The sequence below is a fragment of the Hyla sarda genome, chromosome 13, assembly GCF_029499605.1.
Source record: "Hyla sarda isolate aHylSar1 chromosome 13, aHylSar1.hap1, whole genome shotgun sequence".
Lineage (NCBI taxonomy): Eukaryota > Metazoa > Chordata > Amphibia > Anura > Hylidae > Hyla > Hyla sarda.
In genome coordinates, this window is record NC_079201.1 from 43,797,660 (window position 1) to 43,824,155 (window position 26,496).

The window sequence follows — 26,496 nt, forward strand, 5'->3', positions numbered from 1 at the left end:
AATCATAACTACATGCAGGAAAATCTATACGTTTAAAAATGTCATCTTCTGACCCCTATAACTTTTTTATTTTTCCACATACAGGGCGGTATGAGGACTAATTTTTTGCGCCGTGATCTGAAGTTTTTATCGGTATGATTTTTGTTTTGATCGGACTTTTTGATCACTTTTTATTCATTTTTTTAATGGTATAAAAAGTGACCAAAATACGCATTTTTGGACTTGGAATTTTTTTTGCGCGCACGCCATTGACCGTGCGGTTTAATTAATGATATATTTTTATAGTTCGGACATTTACGCACGCGGCGATACCACATATGTTTATTTATTTTTTTTTTTACACTTATTTTTTTTATGGGAAAAGGGAGGTGATTCAAACTTTTATTAGGGAAGGGGTTAAATGACCTTTATTAACACTTTAAAAAAAAAATTTTTTGCAGTGTTATAGGTCCCATAGGGACCTATAACACTGCACACACTGATCTCCTATGCTGATCATTGGCGTGTATTAACACGCCTGTGATCAGCATTATCGTCGCTTGACTGCTCCTGCCTGGATCTCAGGCACGGAGCAGTCATTCGTCGATCGGACACCGAGGAGGCAGTTAAGGGCCCTCCCGGTGTCCGGTCAGCTGTTCGGGACGCCGCGATTTCACTGCGGCGGTCCCGAACAGCCCGACTGAGCAGCCGGGTCACTTTCAGTTTCACTTTAGAAGCGGCGGTCAGCTTTGACCGCCGCTTCTAAAGGGTTAATACCGCACATCGCCGCGATCGGCGATGTGTGGTATTAGCCACAGGTCCCGGCCGTTGATGAGCTGCTGTTCTATACCCTCATAAACGCACTAAGTATGTCAGGCAGGGAAGTGCCAGGACATGCACAGAGAAGGGGCAGAGGCCTACATACGTCAGGCAGAATTGGCAGCAGACTTGGGGCGAGTGGCAGCAGGAGTCGCAGCAATAGGCCTGAGCTCCCGTTAACTCCCAGCGGTCGTGTCGTCGACCCATCTCTCCTCGTCAATTGGTTTGCACACTCATCCCCATCATCACAAGCGACATCTGACAACCCCAGTCAAGAGTCGGTGGGTTCCTCAGACACAACCCTCAGTTGGCATGGCCTGGGAGCAGTCCCTGTAATCCCATTGCCTTTGTCCTATGCTGCTCCCTCTCCCAAAGAAGTATCTCATGCTTTGGGTTCAGCTCCACTATTTAGCGAGGACGATGTAATAGAGGACAGTCAGCATCTAATGTGCAGCCAAGAATTTGAGGAGACATGCGTCCCTTGCTCCGCAAGGCGGCCAAGTAGTGATGCGGAGAGTGACGTGGGAGGCGGTGTTTCAATTGCTCAGGGTCCTGAGGCACACACTGTTGTGGAACACGAGGAGGACATCAGTGACGTGCACACATCTTTTGATGATGATGAAGCCGATCGCAATTGGGAGCCGGGTGCAGAAGCCGGGGCTTCATCATCATCAGGAGAAGAGATTTTCTCTTTGTCTATGAGGCAGCAAGGCGGTAGCACGGTTGGCAATCAGCGTGGTGGTGGCAGTAGTGGAAATTCAGGAGCCAAACGTGCCAGGGTGAGACCACCTGCTTCACGGCAAGCTACCATTCAGGGAGGTAGTGGAACAGGGGTTCCTGGAGACGGTGCCAATAGCAGTGAAATAGTGTGTTGCCTTTTTTACACCCACTGAGAGGGAGGACAAACTGACCTACTTCAGGGAGCTTCTACGTAGTCGGTCACATGGTCCATCCACTCGCAGGTCTGACTCGGGGGGCCCTCTGCGCTCACCTTCCACTGCCACAGCTGCTGGGGAGGGGAGGGGTGGCAGGAGCAGTACTGGCTCAATCAGCAGCAGCCTGAGTCTACAGTCGCTGATGAGTAGCTTCCTTCAGCCGCATAGTGAAGCTACTCATCAGCAGCAGGTGGACATGGAGCAGGACCTGAACCAGCAGGTGATGGCTTACCTCGACATGACCCTGCCAACAACCGTTGAAGATCTTCTGGGCAGCCAAACTCTATTTATGGCCGCAACTAGCGGAGTTTGCCCTGGAAAAGCTGTCCTGCCCGGCCAGTAGTGTGCCATCAGAGCGGGTGTTTAGTGCGGCCGGGGCCATAGTCACCCCAAGGCGAACTCGTCTGTCCACTAAAAATGTGGAGAGACTGACGTTTGTCAAGATGAATCAGGGATGGATCAGCCAGCCACCAATGACAGATGGGTCTGAGTAGATTGACCATGCTCCTACAACAAAATTTTCTCTATTGTGGTTGGTTATGAAACGCTCTGGGGCAGACCTGGGGATTGTACGGCCTGCTTGACACATACGGCCCTTTGATTGGCTCTGACCGGCCCGCGCTGATTGGGGGACAACTATGCTGCCTAATCTGGGGGACATCTATGCTGCCTAATCTGGGGGACAAGTATGCTCCTAATCTGGGTGACATCTATGCTGCCTAATCTGGGGGACAACTATGGTCCTAATCTGGGGGACATCTATGCTGCCTAATCTGGGGGACAACTATGCTCCTAATATGGGGAAAACTGAAGCTTCTGGCTTTGGGCCTATAATTTTTTGAAGTTTAGCAGTAGCTAAATACATGCTTAATGCAAATGTCAACATTGATCTTTAAATGTAAGGGGTTATGAAACCCTCTTGGGTACTGAGAATGACTGCTCCAGACTCATTCTGCATCTTTCACAAACTACTTGCCTCCCTGGTGCCTCAGGCCTATAATCTTTTGAAGTTTAGCAGTAGCTAAATACATGCTTAATGCAAATGTAAACATTGATCTTTAAATGTAAGGGGTTATGAAAACCTCTTGGGTACTGCAAATGCATGCTCCAGACTCATTCTGTGTCTTTCAGGAACTACTTGCCTCGCTGGTGCCTCTGGCCTTGGGCCTTAAATTTTTGGATATTTAGCAGTAGCTAAATACATGCTTAATGCAAATTTCAACAATGATCGTTAAATTCTCGGCGCTCTGCCAGGGCCTTCTCCTACCCCGCCTGGGCCGATCCAAGGACCTCACTAACCAACTCACTAACTAATCCAATCGCTTATAGCGACAAGCGGAGTGTACAAAGGGCAGGGACTTAATAAACGCCAGCTTATGACCCTCACTTACTCGTAATTCCTCGTTTTAAAATTAAATAATTGCAATCACAGATCCCTATCACGAACTGGTTTCAGCGTGCCACATGCACCTGTCCTTGAAAGATAGAGAGACGCTAATCCGTTCAGTGGAGCGCTAGTGCGGCCCAGGACATCTGAGGCCATAACACACCTGCTATTGCTTGATCTCGCAATTGATCGGGCAAGGTAAGGGGTTATTAAAGCCTCTTGGGTACTGCTGAGGCCTACTCCTGACTGCACCTGGTGCAATGTATGGGGTAATTAAACACTCTTGGGTAGTGTTATTGTTAAATTTACTGTTAATTTTATCAGTAATAAAATTTTATTTTGCAGAATGCTAACCGTTACACAACGGAACGCTTGTTGCGTGTGATTTTTTGATGAAAAAAATAATAAATAGATGGAGAGGGATTAACTCTGCTTAATCATTTTTGGCGAATAGAATCCTTTTGCTATCTGATTTTTTGTAGACAGATGCACTTACACACATGTAAAAAAAAAGTAACCAAATTTCAAACATTGTGTGGTTTATTACTTTTGAGAAGAATGTCTTTGGGTGGTCCACCATCCTGCATTATAGAGTCTTCTGAACTGCTGTATATGCGCTTGTTTTAACAAATAGGTATTTTGTCAGAAAATTTCAAAAAAATTTGCGTTTTTTTTGGGGTGGATTGTGAAGCCCGGGTGACGGGTGTGTAGTGTGTACTCGTGCATCAGTCAACTCCAGTCTGTGTTCGTTAGGCAATATATGGGTTACTGATGCAGCAGAGGTGGGGCATTGGTCTTGGAATTTCAATTATTTAAAAATATGTGAACATATTGTGTGGTTTATTATATTATAGAACAATGTCTTTGGGTGGTCCACCGTCCTGCATTACAGAGTCTTCTGAACTGCTGTATATGCGCTTGTTTTAACAAAAAGGTATTTTGTCAGACAATTTTAAAAAAAAAATAGCGTTTTTTTGGGGTGGATTGTAAAGCCCGGGTGTGTACTCGTGCATCAGCCAACTCCAGGCTGTGTCTTTCCGGCAATCTATGGGTTACTGATGCAGCTAAGGTGGGGCCTGGGTCTAGGAATTTCAATTTTTTTTTTTTTTTTATTCAACAATTGTGTGATTCATTATTTTTGAGAAGAAAGTCTTTGGGTGGTCCACCGTCCTGCCTTATAGAGTCTTCTGAAATGTTGGATATGCACTTGTGCTTACACAAAGTTGTAAAAAAAATAAAAAAAATTATACAATTTTGTTGATTTTGGGGCGGATTGTGAAGCCATGTGTGTACTGGTGCATCAGCCAACTCCAGGCTTTGTCCTTCAGGCAATAAATGGGTTCCTGGATTGCGGGTTCTACAAAAAAAGATGGACACACCCTAATCCGTTCAGTGGAGCGCGCCTGCGGCCCCGGACATCTGAGGGCATAACACACCTGTTATTGCTCGATCTCAGGAGAAGGGGGTTCATCATCGGGAGAATAGAGTTGCAGGTTGCCCTTGAGTCAGCAAGGCGGTAGCACGTTGGCAGTCAGCGTGGTGTGGCAGTAGTGGAAATTCTGGAGCCAAACGTGCCCGGGGGAGACCACCTGCTTCGCGGCAGCTTACCTTTCCGGGAGTTAGCGGGTTACCAGCACCGGTTGATGAAAGATAGAGACACGCTAATCCGTTCAGTGGAGCGCGCCTGCGGCCCCGGAAATCAGAGGGCATAACACACCTGGTATTGCTCGATCTCGCAACTGGTAGTGCAAAGGTAGGGGGTTATTAAAGCCTCTTGGGTACTGCTGAGGCCTACTCTTGACTGCTCCTGGTGCAATGTATGGGGTAATTAAACACTCTTGGGTAGTGTTTTTATTTTTTTATTTACTGATAATTTTATCAGTAATAAAATTGAATTTTCCAGAATGCTAATCATTACACAACGGAACGCTTGTTGCGTGTGATTTTTTTAATGAAAAAAAAAATACGGACAGGGATTAACTCTGCTTCATCATTTTGGGCGAAAAAAGTCCTTTGGTGATCTGATCTCTTGGAGACAGATGCGCTTACACACATATTGAATTATTTTTTGTAAAAAAATTTCAAACATTGTGTGGTTTATTATTTTTGAGAAGAATGTCTTTGGGTGGTCCAACGTCCTGCATTATAGAGTCTTGTGAACTGTTGGATATGCGCTTGTTCTTACACAAAGGTATTTCTTTAAAAAATTTCTAAAATGTTGTTGTTTTTTTTTTTTTTGGGGGGGGGGGGGGGATTGTGAAGCCCTGGTGTGTACTCTTGCATCAGCCAACTCCAGGCTGTGTCATGCAGGCAATATATGGGTTACTGATGCCGCAGGGTGGGGCCTGGTTCTGGAAATTTCAAATTTTTGGATAGCAGGTGCTACCAATGAGAAATCTTTGACAACAATTTCATATATTGTGTTGATTTTGGAGGGGGGATTGTGAAGCCCTGGTGTGTACTGGTGCATCAGCCAACTCCAGGCTGTGTCCTACAGGCAATATATGGGTTACTGATGCCGCAGAGGTGAAGCCTTGGTCTGGAAATTTCTAATTTTTGGATAGCGGGTGCTACCAATGAGAAATCTTTGTCAAAAATTTCATATATTGTGTTGTTTTTTTTGGGGGGATTGTGAAGCCCTGGTGTGTAGGGTACTAGTGCATCAACCAACTCCACGCTGTGCCATTCAGCCACTATATGGTCTCCTGACACTGATGCCACCACCAGGCTCTATCATTGTGCTGCTGTGCGGCAGTGATTCTAAGAGCGATGTCGGTAATCTGCATGCTATTCTGAATAACAGTATTATTTCACTACTCCAGCACACTCCATATGCGTTTTAGGACACAGCAAAGTGTTCTATACCCCTATAGAGGCTGTATGTAGGCTAGAAATAGCCTTTTTTAACATCGATTCGCTGCGAATAAATTCGGATCGAAACAAACTTTTCGGGAAAATTCGGCGAAAATTCGCTCATCTCTAATCTTGATAGAAATAAATGTATGACTCCATATCAGCATGGGTTTCTGAGGGATCGGTCTTGTCAAACTAACCTGAACAGTTTTTATGAGGAGGTGAGCTCCAGACTGGACCAGGGGGAATTGATGGATTTCGTATATCTGGATTTTTCCAAAGCATTTGATACGGTGCCACATAAAAGATTGGTACATAAAATGAGAAGGATTGGGCTGGGGGAGAATGTGTGTAAGTGGGTAATTAACTGGCTCAGTGATAGGAAACAGAGGGTGGTTATTAATGGTACTTATTTTGATTGGGTGACTGTTACAAGTGGGGTACCACAGCGGTCAGTCTTGGGTCCTATTCGATTTAATATATTCAATAATGACCTTGTAGAGAGGTTGAATAGTAAAGTAGCAATCTTTGCAGATGATACTAAACTCTGTAAAGTGGTCAACACAATAGAGGACAATGAACTGTTACAAATGGATCTGGGTAGGTTGGAGGTTTGGACTGAGAAGTGGCAGATGAGGTTCAACACTGATAAAGGTAATGTCCAGGAGAAGATATGGATCCGGCACCTACAGAACTAGGGGCAAGTAGTATTCCATACACTACAGCAACAGCGCGGCTACGGCGTATAACTGACAGCAGTGGTGCGTGACTCCAAGCAGACACATAGATCAGTTCATAGAAGTAAAGACAGTGGATCGCACTCACCAAGTTCAGTTCTTTATTCCAACTTCATCAAGAAGACAGGTAGGTACATAGGTGGAGGCGGGGGGAGAAGGCAGGAGCTCCGGAACAAGTTGTTTTGCGGCTTTCTGGCGCTTCCTCAAGCCGGTGTATCTTACATCGGCTTGAGGAAGCGCCAGAAAGGCGCAAAACAACTTGTTCTGGAGCTCCTGCCTTCTCCCCCCGCCTCCACCTATGTACCTATCTTTCTTCTTGATGAAGTTGGAATAAAGAACTGAACTTGGTGAGTGCGATCCACTGTCTTTTTCTTCTATGAACTGATAAATGTAAGGTAATGCACATGGGGAGGAAAAATACGGGCTGGGATTATGTATTAAATGGGAGCACACTTGGGACACTTGAAATGGAAAAGGACTTAGGAGTCTTCGTTAACAGTAAATTTAGCTGTAGTGACCAGTGTCGGGCAGCTGCTGCCAAGGCAAATTGGGGCATAGATGCCCACGACAAGGACATAATTCTACCACTGTACAAATCACTAGTCAGACCACACAAGGAATACTGTGTACAGTACTGGGCACCAGTGTACAAGAAAGATATAGTTTAGCTTAGAGGGTTCAAATATGGGCAACCAGAGTAATACGAGGAATGGGAGGACTATAGTACCCAGAAAGATTATCAGAATTGGGGTTATTTAGTTTAGAAAAAAAAAGGCTTAGGGGCGACCTAATAACTATGTATAAATATATCAGGGAACTGTACAGAGATCTCTCCCATGATCTATTTATATCCAGGAATGTATCTATAACAAGGGGGCATCCTCTACATCTAGAGGAAACAAGGTTTGTACACCAGCACAGACGGAGGTTCTTTACTGTAAGAGCAGTGAGACTAAAGAACTCTCTGACAGAGTAGGTGGTCATGGAGAACACTGTAAGAGAGTTCAAAAGGGGGTCTGGATGCATTTTTGGAGAGTAATAACATTGCTGGTTATGTATACTAGATTTATAGGGACAGAACATTGACCCAGGGATTTATTTTGACTGCCATATTTGGAGTCGGGAAGGAATTTTAACCTCTTGTTTGAGTTTTTTTTTGCCTTCCTCAGTACGGACTCATTAGGGATATAGGTTGAACTTGGTGGACTCTGGTCTTTTTTCAACTTTATGAACTATGTTACTATGATTTAGATATAGGGTTTTCGCTTCTGCCTTGTTCAGTTGTAAGAGTGACCAAGAGCTCCGGTCACTGTTGATAGGAGAGGTATCCCTGGTGGAGTACTGATTCAGAGTTATAGGAAATCGATAGTTGGAGATGGCAGAAATTTATAGATAGGTTTAATGCCGAACTCCCAAAAATTAGGGCCCCTAGGATATTCAGCAAATGGTCAATGTGAAACAAAGAACCCATATTGGAGGTTTGCAGACGCTAGAAATGTTTGGTTTTAAAAAGATCAGTAACGTGTATGTCTTTGTAGAGAAAGAGATGAGTGCATAGATATTGCATTGTGCCCAGTTTCTACCGTATCTGAATTTCTACCTCTGTAGGGATGTAAATGAGTTTAAACTGTGATGTTTAAATTTGACCATGTGGGGAGCAGATAGTGTGAATTTAGGCCTAGACTAATTTACATAGGAATGGGTCTTTTCATTAGTTAATAATCAAAAAGACAGGAGGAACATTTCTTTGTGTTGGAGACAAGTGATTTTACCTGTAAGAATTTCAATGCATTTATCTAACCTTTAGTATTTAGCATATCTTTCAGGAATCACAATGCATGTGGACATGGATAATGGTAACTGCTAATACAACACACACTCTAGCCATAAGATCTATCCTGCTTTCAGATGATGTCCCTATAAAATTGATAACAGCAGACATTTAATCAGAAGATCCAGGACAGAATCCACACATATTGCTGGCCTCTATACCACCTGATTCCTCCTGTCTTGGTGTGACTGACCTCACCAATGTTTTTTTTTTTTTTTTAAATGTTACTGGACTCACAATGTCAATACCTTTTTGCTTTCTCATTACAGGTTCAGCAGTAGAGATGGACCAGTTTACTGCAGGGCTCAGTAACCGGCCCATCTGAGTATAGTGACTAGCTGAAGCTAGTATTAGACCAGTGGATGTCTGACAATAGTGATGTCTTCCTCCCACAGCGTGTCAATAATCTGTTGCTCTGTTGTCCAGACTCGTCAACTTGTTATGGTCATACTGTATATCTGATAAATCTCATAGCATCAACAGGATATTTGGCTTGCAAGGATAAATAACAGTTATGTAAGGATGAGGTCACCTTCCTGGGCCATTGCATATAGCAGGGAAGTCAATATTTGACGGGCCAGAGGGTATATACTTTGTAGGATTTTCCTAGGCTGCAAAACTCCCAAAAACTGAGAGCTATTCTAGGGTAAATAAATTATTGTAGAGAACGGGTACAAAACATTGCCACAACCCTGGGTCCTCTGTATAAGAAAGCCTCCACAGCACCTTTTACTTTGACAGATGATGACTGGTGACACTACAAACACTGGTTCAAGAACTCTCTCAAGCCCCACCCTAGGCCTTCCCAACTACGAGCTGCCCTTCCTATTCTACTACAAGAGCGAAGGGCATGCCACAGGGGTCTTGACTCAATGCCATGGGGCTAATAAGAGACCGATTATGTATGCTTTTAAGGCTTTGGACCTTGTAATCAGGGGATCACCAGGATGTGCCCGTGTCGCAGCCACCTGTACACTATTATTACAAAAGGTCGCCGATATAGTTTTAGACTCTGTCACGCCCCACTGGGTCCAGGAGATCTTGAACCAGATGCAAACTAAACATCTTTCAGCAGCTCATCTGACAAAGAACAAGGTGGTCCCCCTCATCCACAACCTGCCATCTCTTCTTCCTTTTGAGGAGGAAGAAAAGGGGGGAGAAGGTGACATAGTGACATAAGACCTCAGGCAAAGCAGTGTACGGATGGTTAGCATAACTGTCTGGCAATAAATCCTGTAAAGGAAGCTCCCATCCTTACTTTGCTGGCCAAGTTTTTGTAGAAGTGTGCACTATGCTTAAAATTAACCAGGGTTTACACACCCCGTACCACCCCCAGAATAGCGGCAAGGTTGAAAACTTAAATTGGACATTTCAAAACAAAATAGTTAAGATCATGGCAAACACGAGTCAGTTTTGGCCAGAATATCTTCCGAATACTATTAATCTAATAAGAAATGCTCCTTAAAGGGGTACTCCGCCCATGGCATCTTATCTCCTATCCAAAGGATAGGGGATAAGATGTTAGATTGCCGCAGTCCCGCTGCTGGGGACCCCGGGGATCGCCACTGCGGCACCCCGCCATCATTACTGCACAGAGCGAGTTCGCCCGTCCCCTTAATGCAAGTCTATGGCAGGGGGCGTGACGACCGCCACACCCCTCCCATAGACTTGTATTGACGGGGCGGGCCGTGACGTCACGGGGGGCGGAGCTGTGACGTAACGATACTCCGGCCCATGTATTGCCCATCATTACGTGAAGAGCGATCTCGCTCTTCGCAGTAATGATAGCGGGGTGCTGCAGCGGCGATCCCCGTGGTCCCCAGCAGCGGGACCCCGGCGATCTGACATCTTATCCCCTATCCTTTGGATAGGGGATAAGATGTCTAGGGGCGGAGTACCCCTTTAACGTCACCATAGTTTGTCCCTGTACAAAATATTGTTTGTGAATAGCCGTAAGACATAGTTACATAGTTCATAAGGTTGAAAATAAAAAGACGAAATTCCAGCAATTTCAACCTTCATCCCTATTGTTCCCCTACGGAGTTGATACATAGGAAGGGGAAAAAAATCCTTAAAAAGCTGATGCCAATTGCCACATACTGGGGGAAAAATCCCTTCCTGATTCCTAAATGCATCAGAATAAATCTCTGGATGAATGTTCTTACCCATATAGAATCCATGATTTGTAATGTTATTATCTCCAGAAATGTATCCAGGCCTTTTCTGACTCTTTTGAGTTTACCATGACCACTTCTTCAGGTAGAGAGTACCATAGTCTCACTGCTTTTATAGTAAGGAAAAAAAAAAAAAAGTCTGTGTTGGTGTAGAAACATTTTTTTCTAGACATAGAGGATGCTCCCTTGTTATATATATACAGTTCGGAGTATAATAAAAAGTTCATATGACAGATCTTGGCACTGTCCCCTAATATATTTTTACAGTTATAAGTTCGGCCCTAAGACAGGACTGTACTGCTGATTATGTGTATGCAGCCTGTGAGATACAGGCTTTCCATGATCCCCAATCATGTTCATGTATCTATCCTTGACCGGTAAACATTCCATCCAACCAGGTGATTGGTTTGTAATGATAAAGTTCCAACAGAAGGGGTTAGAAGCTACACTGGTCCTTTCCAAGTGCTGATACAACATTGACATCTCTTAAGCTTGAGGGCAAGGACACCTGGATCCACGCCGGCCACTGCAAGAAGCTGCACGGGAAATAGGTCTAAGTATCAGTGTCGGTTATTGCCTCACCTTTTTCACCCTAGATTTGCGCATGAGTGGCCATTCTTATCTGTTATTCAGAATACATATGCAGTTGGCAAAAGTCGCCAATCATACCAACTGTTGGGTGTGTTCTATCCCACCCCATAGTCAGAGCGCATCGGAAAGGGCCGCCATCTATGCCGCATATAGTTTTGTGTTGTCCATGGGAGGTGGTAAGGATTAACAATAGAAACCCAACAGCACATTCCTAGATGACAGAATGGGAGGGGAGGGTCTGTATAACTCCAGCCATGACCGTAACTCATGCATAACCCTAAGGCTAAGTTTCTACTTGTTTTTTCTTCTTTTTTGGGGAAAAACGGCAAGAAAAACGCCAATTCTGCCGTAAGGCGTTTTTTGGGCCAAAAAATGCTGCTGCCAGATGTTAGCTGTAAATCAATGAGAAATCGCAAAATTCTTATTCCACTTGGCATTTTTCACTTTTGCGTTTTTTTTTAATCCTTTTGCCGTTTTTTCACTTTTTTTTTTGAGTTTTTCAGCTCCTTGGTGGTTTTCCAAAATCGCAGCATTTTGAGCCACTGGCTATGTTTTAGTCAAAATCGTGGCGTTTTTCTCCTATAGAAGTCTATGGGAGTGGAAAAACGGCAAGAAAAACGATATGTGGGTTTTAACTTTGGCATTTTTGCAGGCAGTTTAGCAATCCCAAAAAGTAATGGAGAAACCTTTTTAATAAAATTTCATAGGGTACCATTAATTAAAATAAAAAAGATACAGTAGTGAAGGAAAAAATTACATCTAATGAAATTTATCTTTTTTATAACAACATTTTTATTAAAAATTTATATAAAAAAAAAGATCAATTTATGTGGGCGGGTGGGGACCTAAAAATGTAGCCGACAATACTAAAAATGTAGTGTGTGTGTTTTTCACTTTTTTTCTTTATTTTTTACATTTTTAGGTGGTACTACTACCATTATTATTTTTAGGTGGTACTACTACTCCCAGCATGGAACACACTGTTCTATGATGGGAGTAGTAGTACCTGTACTAATAGACAGATCGCCCATTGCGTTCCTCCTGTATAATGTATAGATGCAGTGGCCGCTCTTCTATGGTCCCCTGCACTGCCGTATATATACACCTATTCATATTTCCAGCAGAGAGCTGTGATTGGCCAGATAGTTCCAGCCAATCAAAACTCTCTGTGGGAAATAGGAATATGTGTGTATATACCTCTGTGCAGGGGACCATAGAAGAGCGGCCGCCCGCATCTATACATTATACAAGAGCATCACAGCGGGTGTCAGGAGTGACATCCACTGTGATCTTTCCTTAATTGCAAGTACTACTACTCCCAACATGGAGAACACTCTGCTCAATGCTGGGAGCTGTAGTACCTGCATTAATAGACAGATCGCAGCGGGTGTCAGAAGTTACACTCACTGCGATCTGTCTATTAACCCCTTAAGGACGCAGGACGTAAATGTACGTCCTGGTGAGGTGGTACTTAACGCACCAGGACGTACATTTACGTCCTAAGCATAACCGCGGGCATCGGAGCGATGCCCGTGTCATGCGCGGCTGATCCCGGCTGCTGATCGCAGCCAGGGACCCGCCGGCAATGGCCGACGCCCGCGATCTCGCGGGCGTCCGCCATTAACCCCTCAGGTGCCGGGATCAATACAGATCCCGGCATCTGCGGCAGTTCGCGATTAAAATGAACGATTGGATCGCCCGCAGCGCTGCTGCGGGGATCCGATCATTCATAACACTGCACGGAGGTCCCCTCTCCTTCCTCCGTGCGGCTCCCGGCGTCTCCTGCTCTGGTCTGTGATCGAGCAGACCAGAGCAGGAGATGACCGATAATACTGATCTGTTCTATGTCCTATACATAGAACAGATCAGTATTAGCAAACATGGTATTGCTGTGAATAGTCCCCTATGGGGACTATTCAAGTGTAGAAAAAAATGTAAAAAAATGTAAAAGTAAAAGTTAAAAAAAAGTGAAAAATCCCCTCCCCCAATAAAAAAGTAAAACGTCCGTTTTTTCCTATTTTACCCCCAAAAAGCGTAAAAAACTTTTTTTATAGACATATTTGGTATCGCCGCGTGCGTAAATGTCCGAACTATTAAAATAAAATGTTAATGATCCCGTACGGTGAACGGCGTGAACGAAAAAAAAATAAAAAAGTCCAAAATTCCTACTTTTTTAATACATTTTATTAAAAAAAAAATTATAAAAAATGTATTAAAAGTTTTTTATATACAAATGTGGTATCAAAAAAAGTACAGATCATGGCGCAAAAAATGAGCCCCCATACCGCCGCTTATACGGAAAAATAAAAAAGTTATAGGTCATCAAAATAAAGGGATTATAAACGTACTAATTTGGTTAAAAAGTTTGTGATTTTTTTTAAGCACAACAATAATATAAAAGTATATAATAATGGGTATCATTTTAATCGTATTGACCCTCAGAATAAAGAACACATGTCATTTTTACCAGAAATTGTACGGCGTGAAAACAAAACCTTCCAAAATTAGCAAAATTGCGTTTTTCGTTTTAATTTCCCCACAAAAATAGTGTTTTTTGGTTGCGCCATACATTTTATGATATAATGAGTGATGTCATTACAAAGGACAACTGGTCGCGCAAAAAACAAGCCCTCATACTAGTCTGTGGATGAAAATATAAAAGTTATGATTTTTAGAAGGCGAGGAGGAAAAAATGAAAACGTAAAAATTAAATTGTCTGAGTCCTTAAGGCCAAAATGGGCTGAGTCCTTAAGGGGTTTATAGAGATACTACAGCTCCCAGCATGGAGCAGAGTGTACTCCATGTTGGGAGTAGTAGTACCTGTAGGTAAGAACAGATCACAGCGGTTATCACTACTGACACCCGCTGCGATCGTCCTATCTATTCCAGAGATGGAGCGGCTTTCTCCTGCGCTGGCATCTCTGCACTATACTCTGGTCACTCACTCATTCATATTTCCCTCAGAGAGCGGTGATTGGCTGCAACCAACCGGCCAATCACCGCTCTGGTCGGAGTACAGAGTAGAAATACGAGCGCTGTATAGAGCCGCTCTGCTATATTATGGATGATCGCTTCGGGTGACACCCGGGGCGATATGTCTATTAGTACAGGTACTACTACTCCCATCATGGAATGTAAAAAAATAGAGAAAAAAGTGAAACACACACTTCATTAAAAATGTATTAAAATGTAGTTATAAAAAATATACATTTTGTTAAAAACATATTTTTTCCATCACTACTGCATCCTTTTATTTATTTTTTTTTCGTACCCAACAAATTTTCACACAAATGTAAAAACGGCAGAAAAAATGCCAGACGCAGGAAATTGCTCTGTCATTTTTTCAGGTGTTTTTTTTTCAACCCAAAAAATGCCTAAGCAAGCCAATCTGGTTTTCCAGAAGTTTGGGTGATCCGCAGGTGTATTTTTACTTCAGCTTTGGAGTTGATGCCTTGGAAACCACAATGTGTAAGATTGGTGTTTAAGTCTGCTTAGCAATGCATTATCTAAAAAGGAGAATGAGAGCACTCCATGGTGCAATTAAAATAGGTGAAGGGGAAATAATCAAACCACTCACCCTGACGTGTTGTGCAGCCCCATACACAGATGTATGCTGCCCACCGGCTCTGTGAAATGTGTAGATCAAGGTAGCTTCAAGAGTAGACGCTGGCTCAGCTGGGCGCAGGTACAACTTACAGATCAGCCGAAGGTAGAGATAAAAACTTTATTCCCAAGAGTCAACACTTATCACTGCGATTGCGCAGCTTCTTCAGGCGTGACAAGTAAGAGTAAGGTGCTAGTTAATAAAGATAGACATTAACCTCTTTGGGGCAAACGAATGGAACCGAAGATACAAAGGTGTGGTGAAATTTTTTTTTTATATATGCAAAATACAATTATGGATGGCACCTAATACATACATATAAAAACAAATACAATAAAAAAATACAGATTCAAAACTACATGTAAAAATCGCATGTTGATAAAGCACAATGTGAACAGCAACATAGCCATTTAATCACAAATGTGCAATGTATAATTATCGAACATTCTCTATGGTCTCATTCATACCCTGCGGTGTCAATGTTGCAAGTTTAAATATCCAAAATGATTCACGGTTTGTAAGCCGTTGATATAGGTTCGGAGTCCCCTCTGGTATAATTTCAAGTATGATAAGTTGTGAAGAGGTAATATTTCTATGAACTTGGAAAAGTGTCTCGAGACGCTGTGTAACAAATAACTATTTTTAATATTTGATCTATGCTTACACATGGGCACACGCACAGTCTAAACGGTGCGTCCAACATATTGCAGACGGCAGCTGCAAGACTGCAAGTAAATAGAAAATTGGGTGTCACAGTTTATCGAATGAGAAATAGACAATGTATTTTTCATTTGATAAGATGTAAATACACTTATATAGCTGCCAATCATACTGCAACACAAGCAGCGATTTTTATTGCAAGGAAAGCAGCCCATCTTTGTGGATGCTAATAATGAAACACTATCTACTCCGCTTCAATCATTGTTCTTTAACCTGTTAGGGGCCAAATGATTATGTAAATTTTTAGATCGCCTAAAAGTTACTACCGGGGTCTTAGGTACAATTTTCTTTAAAACTGGATAGCTGCGAACTATATTTTAGTGTAAGGATCTTTTTAATTTGCTTTGCTGCACAATTATAGTTGGATATAAAATTATATTTAAACTTATTTTCATTGTCATTTTTCTTTCTACCAGTGTTAACACTATTTTTAAAATTGACTAAATCAGTTTGTTTAAATTTTTTTACTTTTTGATAAGCTTTAGTTAAAATACGATCGGGATATCCCTTCTCAGTAAACCGTTCCCTAAGGAGACTGGCTTGAGCAGAGAAATCTGACTTTTCGTAAATTCATAGAAATGATATTACCTCTTTACAACTTACGGCTTATAAACCGTGAATCATTTTGGATATTTAAACTTGCAACATTGACATCGCAGGGTATGAATGAGACCATAGAGAATGTTCGTTAATTATACATTGCACATTTGTGATTAAATGGCTATGTTGCTGTTCACATTGAGGGGCATTAACTAAGGGGTTTAGTCATTTATTTCTGACTATTTTTGGCGCAAAATTGTCGCAATTGCGCCTACCCTATTTTTTGTGCGACTTTCTCTAGCAAGAGCTAGAAAGTCAAATTTTTTTTCCCGCTTAATTTACGCTAGTTTACAGTTTTTACTTGCAGTGGTCAGGAATTTATTAACTGAGACAGTCGCAGTTGCGCAATAAACTGTCGCAACGGCCGTAAAAAATGACTAAATTTACTCCAGCTCCAACATGGAGCAGGAAAAGCTACTGCCGCCCGGGCTCCGACATACTTTCTCCCCGCTACCCTCACTGCGCTACCAGACACTGCAGTGATTTACATCCCCCCCCCCCCTCTCAACTGCCAGCGCCACACAACTCCCATCTGTCTGCTGTTGCAAGACTACAAGTCCCACCATGCCCTTACAGTGAGGACACGCTGGGAGTTGTAGTCTTGTAGCTGCGGGAGCTTAGCGGCGCGGGCGGGAGACAAGGGGGGGGGGGGGTAGCGGGGAGGCCGTATGAGGAGCCCGGGCGGCTGCACTGTAATCTCAGCCCGGGCTCCTGCCCTGAGAGCCAAAGGCTTTGGCTGTCAGGGCATGCTGGGTGTTGTAGTTTTGCAACAGATGGAGGGCCACAGTTTGCAGACCACTGGTATGTGGTCTGAAAACTGTAGTCCTCCAGCTGTTGCAAAACTAAACAGCTGAAGGGGACCGGCGAAGACGTTAACTTACCCTTCCGAGGCTCCAGCGACGATCGCTGACGGAGATCGTCGGGCGGCAGTGTCGTGCAGCGCTGGATCCTACGGAAGCCGGTAAGTTGCCCAAGCTTCCCAACCAGGGTGCCTCCAAATGTTGCAAGACTACAACTCCCAGCATGCCTGGACACCCTTTGGCTGTCCAGGCATGCTGGGAGTTGTAGTTTTGCAACAGCTGGAGGCACCTTTGTTGGGAAACACTGGCCTAAAACAGTGTTTCCCAACCAGGGTGCCTCCAGATGTTGCAAGACTACAACTCCCAGCATTCCTGGACAGCCATTGGCTGTCCAGGCATGCTGGGAGTTGTAGTTTTGCAACAGCTGGAGAGCCACAGTTTGCAGACCACTGGTTTGTGGTCTGTAAACTGTAGTCCTCCAGCTGTTGCAAAACTAAACAGCTGAAGGGGACCGGCGAAGACGTTCACTTACCCTTCCGAGGCTCCAGCGACGATCGCTGACGGAGATCGTCGCGCGGCAGTGTCGTGCAGCGCTGGATCCTACGGAAGCCGGTAAGTTGCCCAAGCTTCCCAACCAGGGTGCCTCCAGATGTTGCAAGACTACAACTCCCAGCATGCCTGGACAGTCGCGCGGCAGTGTCGTGCAGCGCTGGATCCTACGGAAGCCGGTAAGTTGCCCAAGCTTCCCAACCAGGGTGCCTCCAGATGTTGCAAGACTACAACTCCCAGCATGCCTGGACAGCCTTTGGCTGTCCAGGCATGCTGGGAGTTGTAGTTTTGCAACATCTGGAGGCACCCTGGTTGGGAAACACTGTTTTAGGCCAGTGTTTCCCAACCAGGTTGCCTCCAGATGTTGCAAGACTACAACTCCCAGCATGCCTAGACAGCCTTTGACTGTCCAGGCATGCTGGGATTTGTAGTTTTGCAACATCTGGAGGCAACCTGGTTGGGAAACACTGGCCTAAAACAGTGTTTCCCAACCAGGGTGCCTCCAGATGTTACAAGACTACAACTCCCAGCATGCCTAGACAGCCTTTGGCTGTCCAGGCATGCTGGGAGTTGTAGTCTTTCAACATCTGGAGGCACCCTGGTTGGGAAACACTGGCCTAAAACAGTGTTTCCCAACCAGGGTGCCTCCAGATGTTGCAAAACTACAAGTCCCAGGTTGGGAAACACTGTGCCCGGCCTCCGCCCCACCTTACTGTAAGGGCATGCTGGGAGTTGTAGTCCTGCAGCTGGGGGCAGGGGACAAGCTTGTCACTTGCCCACACATCTCCTGCACCACACAACTACAACTCCCAGCATGTCCTTACTGTAAGGGCATGCTGGCAGTTGTAGTCGTGCGGGGCGGGAGATGTGTGAGCAGGTGATAATAAATGTACTAACCCATTTTTTTTTTCTCTTCTCATTTCAGATCCGTGTATCCTGTGGACTCCTTCGGATTCGGTGAACTACTTCGATGACCAGCGTTTTTCTTTGTTTGATTTTAATAAAATGGTTAACGAGGGCTTGTGGGGGAGTGTTTTTTGTAATAAAATTTTTTTAAAACCTGTTGTGTTTTTTCCTTACTTTACTAGACAGGCTTAGTAGTGGAAGCTGTCTTATAGACGGAGTCCATTACTAACCTGGGCTTAGCGTTAGCCACAAAAACAGCTAGCGCTAACCCCCTATTATTACCCCGGTACCCAACGCCACAGGGGTGCCGGGAAGAGCCAATACCAACAGGCCTGGAGCGTCAAAAATGGCGCTCCTGGGCCTAGGCGGTAACAGGCTGGCGTTATTTAGGCTGGGGAGGGCCAGTAACAATGGTCCTCGCCCACCCGGGTAACGTCAGGCTGTTACTGTTTGGTTGGTATTTGGCTGAGAATGAAAATAGGGGGGACCCTATGCTTTTTTTTTTTAATAAATAATTAAATATATAAAAAAAACGCATTTTATTCTCAGCCAAATACCAACCAAACAGTAACAACCTGACGTTACCGGGGTGGGAGAGGATCATTGTTACTAGCCCTCCCCAGCCTAAATAACGCCAGCGTGTTACCGCCTAGGCCCAGGAGCGCCATTTTTGACGCTCCGGGCCTGTTGGTACCGGCTCTTCCCGGCACCCCTAATAATTTGGGGTTAGCGCTAGCTGTTTTTGTGGCTAACGCTAAGCCCGGCTTAGTAATGGACTCCGTCTATAAGACAGCTTCCACTACTAAGCCTGTCTAGTAAAGTAAAAAAAAAAAAACACAACAGGTTTAAAAAAAAATTTATTACAAAAAAACACTCCCCCACAAGCCCTTGTTAACCATTTTATTAACATCAAGCAAAGAAAAATGCTGGTCGTCGAAGTAGTCCACCGAATCTGAAGGAGTCCACAGGATACACGGATCTGTAGAAGAAGTAACAAAAAAAAAAAAAAAAAAAAAAGTGTAAGTACATTTAGGGAGAAAAAACTGTGTTAAAAAAAATGTAATAAACACACACACTAAACACCGTTTATCACTTCTGAGCCATGACTACAATTTACAGTGATCCCTCAACTTACAATGGCCTCAACATACAATAGTTTCAACATACAATGGTCTTTTCTGGACCATCGTAAGTTGAAACCAGACTCAACATACAATGTACAGACAGTCCAGATCTGTGAAACGTGTCAATGGCTGGAAGAACCAACCAATCAAAATGTGCATTCACTGGTAAAACCCCTGTATTACTGAAGTGTATGCACTGACTGGTGTCTGGTATTACATGTTCTGTACACTTTACCTGTATCAGGGTTAGCTGCTCTTTTGGACACCAGGTGAGGGCGACTCCATTACTTGTTTGGGACATTGCCTGCACTGTACAGGACCCCTGAAGACACTCCTGTCCTCTACATAGACCAGTGTTTCCCAAGCAGGGTGGCCCCATCTTTTGCAAAACTACAACTCCCAGCATGCCCGGACAGCCTTTGGCTGTCCAGGCATGCTGGGAGTTATAGTTTTGCAACAGCTGGAGGCTCCCTGCTTGGGAAACACTGACATAGACAGTGATTTACAGCTCCCAGCAGATCTGTATTACTTTTATATGTAAGGATTTGCTTTATCTATTTTAGTTATCTACTTATTTTTTTTTTATCCTCACTTTTTCCTATTTTGGATGACATTTTGGTGCCTTTAGAACCAATTACCAGGTTTCCATAGAGATCTGGTCTCAACATAAAATGGTTTCAACTTACAATGTTTGTCCTGGAACCAATTAATTGTAATTAATTGTAACCTGAGGGACCACTGTAGTTATTGATGAAAAAGCTAAAAAAAAACTCAAAAACAAAAGATCCAGAAGGAAACCTAGCAGCCAAACCTATTCAGACAGCAGGAAAAAGGAACAGACTATTTTTTCTACTACATGAAGTTAATTTTCCACTTTTGCTTATGTGTGCCAAATTTATTAATGCCGTCCAACAATTTAGTAAATTTGTCGCACATAGTCAAAAAAGAAGTAGAAAAAAACAGGGTAAAAACCAGACTACATAGTAAAAGATTAGTAAATGCCCCTCATTGTGCTTTATCAACATGCGATTTTTAGATGTATTTTTTATCGCACTTATTTTATATGTATGTATTAGGTGCCATCCATAATTCTGTTTTGCATGTATAGAATTTTTTTTTCCCCACACCTTTGTATCTTCGGTTCCATTCGTTGGCACCGAAGAGGTTAATGTCCATCTTTATAAACTAGCACCTTACTCTTAATTGTCACGCCTGAAGAAGCGCAATCGCAGTGAAACACATTGCATTGTTTTTATCTCTACCATATGAAAAAGTGGTATCTATTTGTTTTGCCTCTAGATTTTCCATCACCCCATATCCATCCCACCCTTTAACCAAACTACATTGTTGCAGGTAAAAGCCATTGTCCCTACATAGTATGAATTTAATTATACAAGCCAAGTAATCGCATTTAAAGTTCGGAGCCGCGCAGCCCCCCTCCTCAGGCTTAGCGCACAAAACCGCATACTTGAGTCTCGGCCTTTTCCTCCCTTATATAAATCGGTTCAGTTTCCTGTGAAATTGATGGAATCAGAATTCCGGTATCCATACTGGAGCGGCATTCAGTAAAAAAAGGACCTGAGGCAATATTATAATCTTTATCAAAGCCACGCTATCGGCCATAGAAAGGGGAAATTTCCCCCAGACCTGCATCTTCTTTTCTATTTTCTTTATTAGGGGTTTCAAATTCACTTCCATAAATCTATAGGGATCAGTGGTAATTTTGACACCCAAATATTCCAGCTCCTGATCAGCTTTTACTATTTTGAGTGGGACATCCCTCTCTTCCAAACAAAACCCGATGGGCATTATATATGACTTCTGCCAGTTGATCTCCAACCCTGAGTAACTCCCAAACCTTGAAAAGGCCCCAATAATTTCTGGCAATGCAGTCATCGGATCCTGGATGAAGAGAAGGAGGTCATCCATGTACAGAGAAAGCCTATACTCTTCCTTATTCATAAGAAGCTCCTCAACCATAGGGAGCTTCCTAATCATATTAGCTAGAGGCTCTATATATAATGCAAAAAGAAGGGGTCCCTCTACCCAATGTAAAGCCCTTAGATAATGTTCTACCCCATATTAATCTTGCGGTTGGCTGCACATACAGAAGCTTAATCCAATTTATAAATTTCTCCCCAACCCCATATGCCCTCAGCACCTCCCACATAAAGCTCCACTCTACCCTGTCAAACGCTTGATTGCGTCAAGAGACAGGATGGAGAGGAGCTAACCCTCCCCCTCTGAATATTACCATACATCCTCTCAATATTAGAGAAGAGACTTCTCTGCGGGATGAAACCGGTTTGATCTTTACTAATCAAATTTCCAATAATCCGACTGAGTCTGTTGGCCAATATCTTAGACAAGATTTTCGCATCTGCGTTCAGTAGGGATATTGGTCTATATGATTCCACATATAGCGTATTTTTATTTGGAATCAGCAAGATATGAGCTTCCAACATAGTTTGGGGAGAAACCCTCCCTTACAGGATTCATTAATAATATCTTAAATTATTGGGGCCAATACATTAACAAATTTCTTATAAATGCCAAGTGGCAATTCGTCTGGCCCAGGGGCCGATTTCTCTGGGGAAGCCAAAATGACTGCTCACACCTCTCTCAAACTAATAGATGAGTCTAAATCCAAGCCCTCCTGTGCTGTAACTCTAGGTACATTCACCTCTTGCAAAAAGTCATTGACTTCAGACTCACCCTCCTGAGATTCCGAGTTATAAAGAACTCCTCAAATACCTCAACTACTTTCTGAGTCTCATCCACCATCTCCCCATCCTTATTGTATACAGACCCACTTATTTGACTAGAATTCTGGGACTTTACTAGTCGTGCCAACATAGCATTGGGCCTCCCACCCTCACAAAAATACTTTTGTCCTGCAAAAAAAAAAAAAAAATCTTATTCTGCGCTTTCTCCCTTTGCCATGAGCCTAACTCCCTTTGGGCCCCTTTTATTTTATTTAAATTAGGGATAGTATTTGCTGCCACAAAATCCTTTTCTGCTTCCTTAACTGGAAGAACTGGAAGAAAAAAATCTTTAGGAAAAGAGAAGATGAACTAAAAAAAAGAAGCCTCCTAAAAAAAAAGCTTTAAACGCGTCCCACACTACTCTAATATCTGTCGAGTTTCTATTGATTTGCCAAAAGCCCTTAATCTCTCCCTCCAACAATTCATCTTTCCCAAGGACTGTAAGCCAATGGGAATTAACTTTTAGGGGCATTCTTATTCCACTACCTCGTCCTGTATCCAGAAACAGCACCAGAGGCATGTGATCCGAGATAGAGCACGAATGACAAAGAATCTTTTTAACTCTACTTCTAACTTCACGATTTCCTAAGAATAAGTCAATACGAGAGGCAGCTTGAAAAGAGGTACTATAACATGTATATTTAGTATAACTCCCATTGAGAGCTCTCCACAGGTCAAGCCATCCCACTTCTTCCAGGAATTTACTGAGCATCGTCCTATTAGTAGAGAGGGACAATCTCCCAACTCTATTAATTTGTGTGTCCACTACTGCATTAAAATCTCCTGCCACAATGAGGGGAAAACCAGACCTGGTGTCAAGAAAATGCAGCAACTCAACTAAAATGTCCAATGAAAAAGGAGGTGGAATATATAAAAAGGCCAAAATCAATTCCACCTGGTCAAATATACCATGTAAAAATACATAAAGACCCCTTTTATCTATCTCTTTAGCTATTATTTCACAGTTAACTCCTTAAGGACCCGGGCTTTTTCCGTTTTTTCATTTTAAATTTTTACTCCTTAAATTTAAAAAATCATAACTCTTTAAAGTTTTCACCTAAAATTCTATGTGATGGTTTATTTTTTGCGTCACTAATTCTACTTTGTAATGACATCAGTCATTTTACCCAAAAATCTATGGTGAAACGGGAAAAAAAATCAATGTGCGACAAAATTGATGAAAAAAACACTATTTTGTAAGTTTTGGGGGCTTCCGTTTTTACACAGTACATTTTTCGGCAAAAATTATACCTTATCTTTATTCTGTAGGTCCATTCGTTTAAAATGATACCCTACTTGTATAGGTTTGATTTTGCATCACTTCAGAAAAAAATCATGAATACATGCAGGAAAATGTATACGTTTAAAACGGTCCTCTTCTGACCCCTATAACTTTTTTTATTTTTCTGTGTTCAGGGTGCTGTGAGGGCTAATTTTTTGCGCCGTGATCTGAAATTTTTAGCGGTACCATTTTTATTCTGATGAGACTTTTTGATCACTTTTTATAACTTTTTTTGTGGTATAAAAAGTGATCAAAAATGCGCTATTTTGAACTTTAGAATTTTTTTGCGCGTACGCCATTGAACGTGCGTTTTAAAAAGCGGTATATTTTTATGATTCGGACATTTCTGCATGCGGCAATACCACATATGTTTATTTTTATTTACAGTGTGTTTTTTTTATTCTTGGAAATGCCGGGTGATTCAAACTTTTATTAGGGGACGGGATAATTGAAAGGGTTAATGATTTTTTTTACACTTTTCTTATGCAATATTATAGCTCCTATAGGGGGCTATAACATTGCATTAACTGATCTTTTACACTGATTGATCCATCTCCATAGGAATGGATCAATCAGTGGATCTCAGGCTTGAAGCATTAAATCGGCGATCGAACTGCAGGAAGGAAGGTAAGAGACCTTCCTTCTGTGCTACAGCTGTTTGGGATGCCGCGATTATACCGTGGCGATCCCTAACAGCTCCCTGAGCTAACCGGCAACTTTCACTTTAGTTTTTACCCGCGCGGCTTAAGGGTTAATAGCGTGCGGCACCGTGATCAGTGTCGCGCGCTATTAGAGGCAGGTCCCGGCTTCACCATGATGCCGGGCCCGCTGCGATATTATGCAGGGTCACCGTGTGACCTCGCGTTATATCGCAGGACCGGGACCCAGGACGGTCCTGGGTCCTTAAGGGGTTAATAGATCTGTGTATGTACACTGATACCCCAACCGAGTAATTTGAGTAAACTGCATGAAACTCCTTACCAGCCCATCGTCTGGAAGCTTTGTTCACTGACTCTTGCGTCAAGTGGGTTTCTAATAACGCTACCACTGCTGGAAGTGAGCGTGTAATTTGATCAAATATAGCACGTCTCTTCACCCTGTCCAAAATTCCCCTCACGTTCCAGGAAATACTTCTAATCATTTACCTAAAGAGACAATAGAAGAAAAAAAAATACACCCAACTTTCCCTTTACAGTGCCTCTAGGACTCCACTTCACCCTTCCCCCCCCCCCAGCTCCCTCAGTTGACCTTACTAAGATTTGCCACATAAGGTAACCTTACGCCCATTCCATCCTCTCTCCACCCCTCTTAAGAGAAAAACATCAAAATATGAACATCAAAAGCTTATAGCCCCTTTGATTTCAACCACTCATTTGCTTGCTTAGGATCTGAGAAGAATAAGACTTTATCTTTAAATGTACTCTGGCCGTAAAAAGAACCGAAAATCCTATATTTGCTTGATACAACCTTTTCCTGACTTCCCTATAGGAGGCCCGTGCCACCTGCGTCTCCCTAGAGAAGTCAGGATACAGTGAAATCCGAGAATTATTATACATAATCACTGGCATATTCCTTGCTCGCTTCGGCAATAAATCTCTATCTGATGACAGCAAGATTTTTATTAACATAGTCCTGGGAGGAAAACCTGGGGATGGAGGCTTTCCAGGAACTCGATGAGCGCGTTCAATCTTAAACAAACTTGAGAATTTTATACCACTAAATGACTCTTTGATCCATGATTCACAAAAATCTACTGGGGAGGTTTCTTCTACCTCCTCAGGCAATCCAATCAATCTGATGTTCGAACGTCTGGATCTGTCCTACATATCAGTTAACCTTTTCTTCAATAGAGAGTTTTCCTGAGAGAGATTGTTTGTCAAAGTTTTCACCCGGTCCACTTTAGTTATATTTTCAGGTACCTCTTTTTCTATCGCCATCACCTCATCCCATCTGGGTGGCCAACTCTTTAAGCCCTAGATTGCATTGCAGTAGCTCGGTTAGAATATTTTGCTTGCTCTTCTGAGTGTTGCTGTTTAAGAGGGGGCGTGAAAGAGGAGTTTCAAAAACTGTGATTATCTGTTGTGCAGAGTGAATCTGTGGAGTTGGTGCGACTGCCTATAGTCCACATTCCTATTTTGGGTAAGTATTTCTTTCTTGCACATAGTGGGATAACTGTTAGAGTTTAAACACCCTTTTCAATTTTTTTTTTCTCTGTTCCACCTCTAGGGGGAGGAGGAGTAGATTGGGCACAGGTGTATAAATCTTAGCTTGGGACTCATCACCTCATCCCATCTGGGTGGCCAACTCTTTAAGCCCTAGATTGCATTGCTGTAGCTCGGTTAGAATATTTTGCTTGCTCTTCTGAGTGTTACTGTATAAGAGGGGGCGTGAAAGAGGAGTTTCAAAAACAGGAGTTTAAAAGCAGGAGGTTAAGATCGCTGTGAGTGTTAATTTCTGAACCCACAAGGTCTACAAAAATTTGAAGTGTAATTTTCACTGTCTGTTTTTGCCTATACATCTGTGAAATCCCATGGTACATATTGGCACCAATGACAAAGTAAGAGGTAGGTGGAGTGTCCTTAAAAATGATTTCAGGGACTTAGGCCGCAAGCTTAAGGCAAGGACCTCCAAGGTAGTATTTTCTGAAATACTACCAGTACCAAGAGCCGCACCAGAGAGGCAGTGGGAGATCAGGGAGGTAAACAAGTGGCTCAGAAGCTGGTGTAGGAAGGAGGGGTTTGGGTTCATGGAGAACTGGGCTGACTTCGCTGTCGGTTACTGGCTCTACAGTAGGGACGGGCTGCACCTCAATGGGGAGGGTGCAGCTGTGCTTGGGGAGA

At 43.1% G+C, this 26,496-nt stretch overlaps 1 protein-coding gene across 9 annotated transcripts in view; it reads right to left on the reverse strand.

Moving 5' to 3' along the window:
* TBC1D16 (TBC1 domain family member 16) overlaps positions 1-26,496 on the reverse strand; it is a 564,967-nt gene that overhangs the window by 149,955 nt on the left and 388,516 nt on the right. The gene's annotated exons all lie outside the window — the stretch shown is intronic.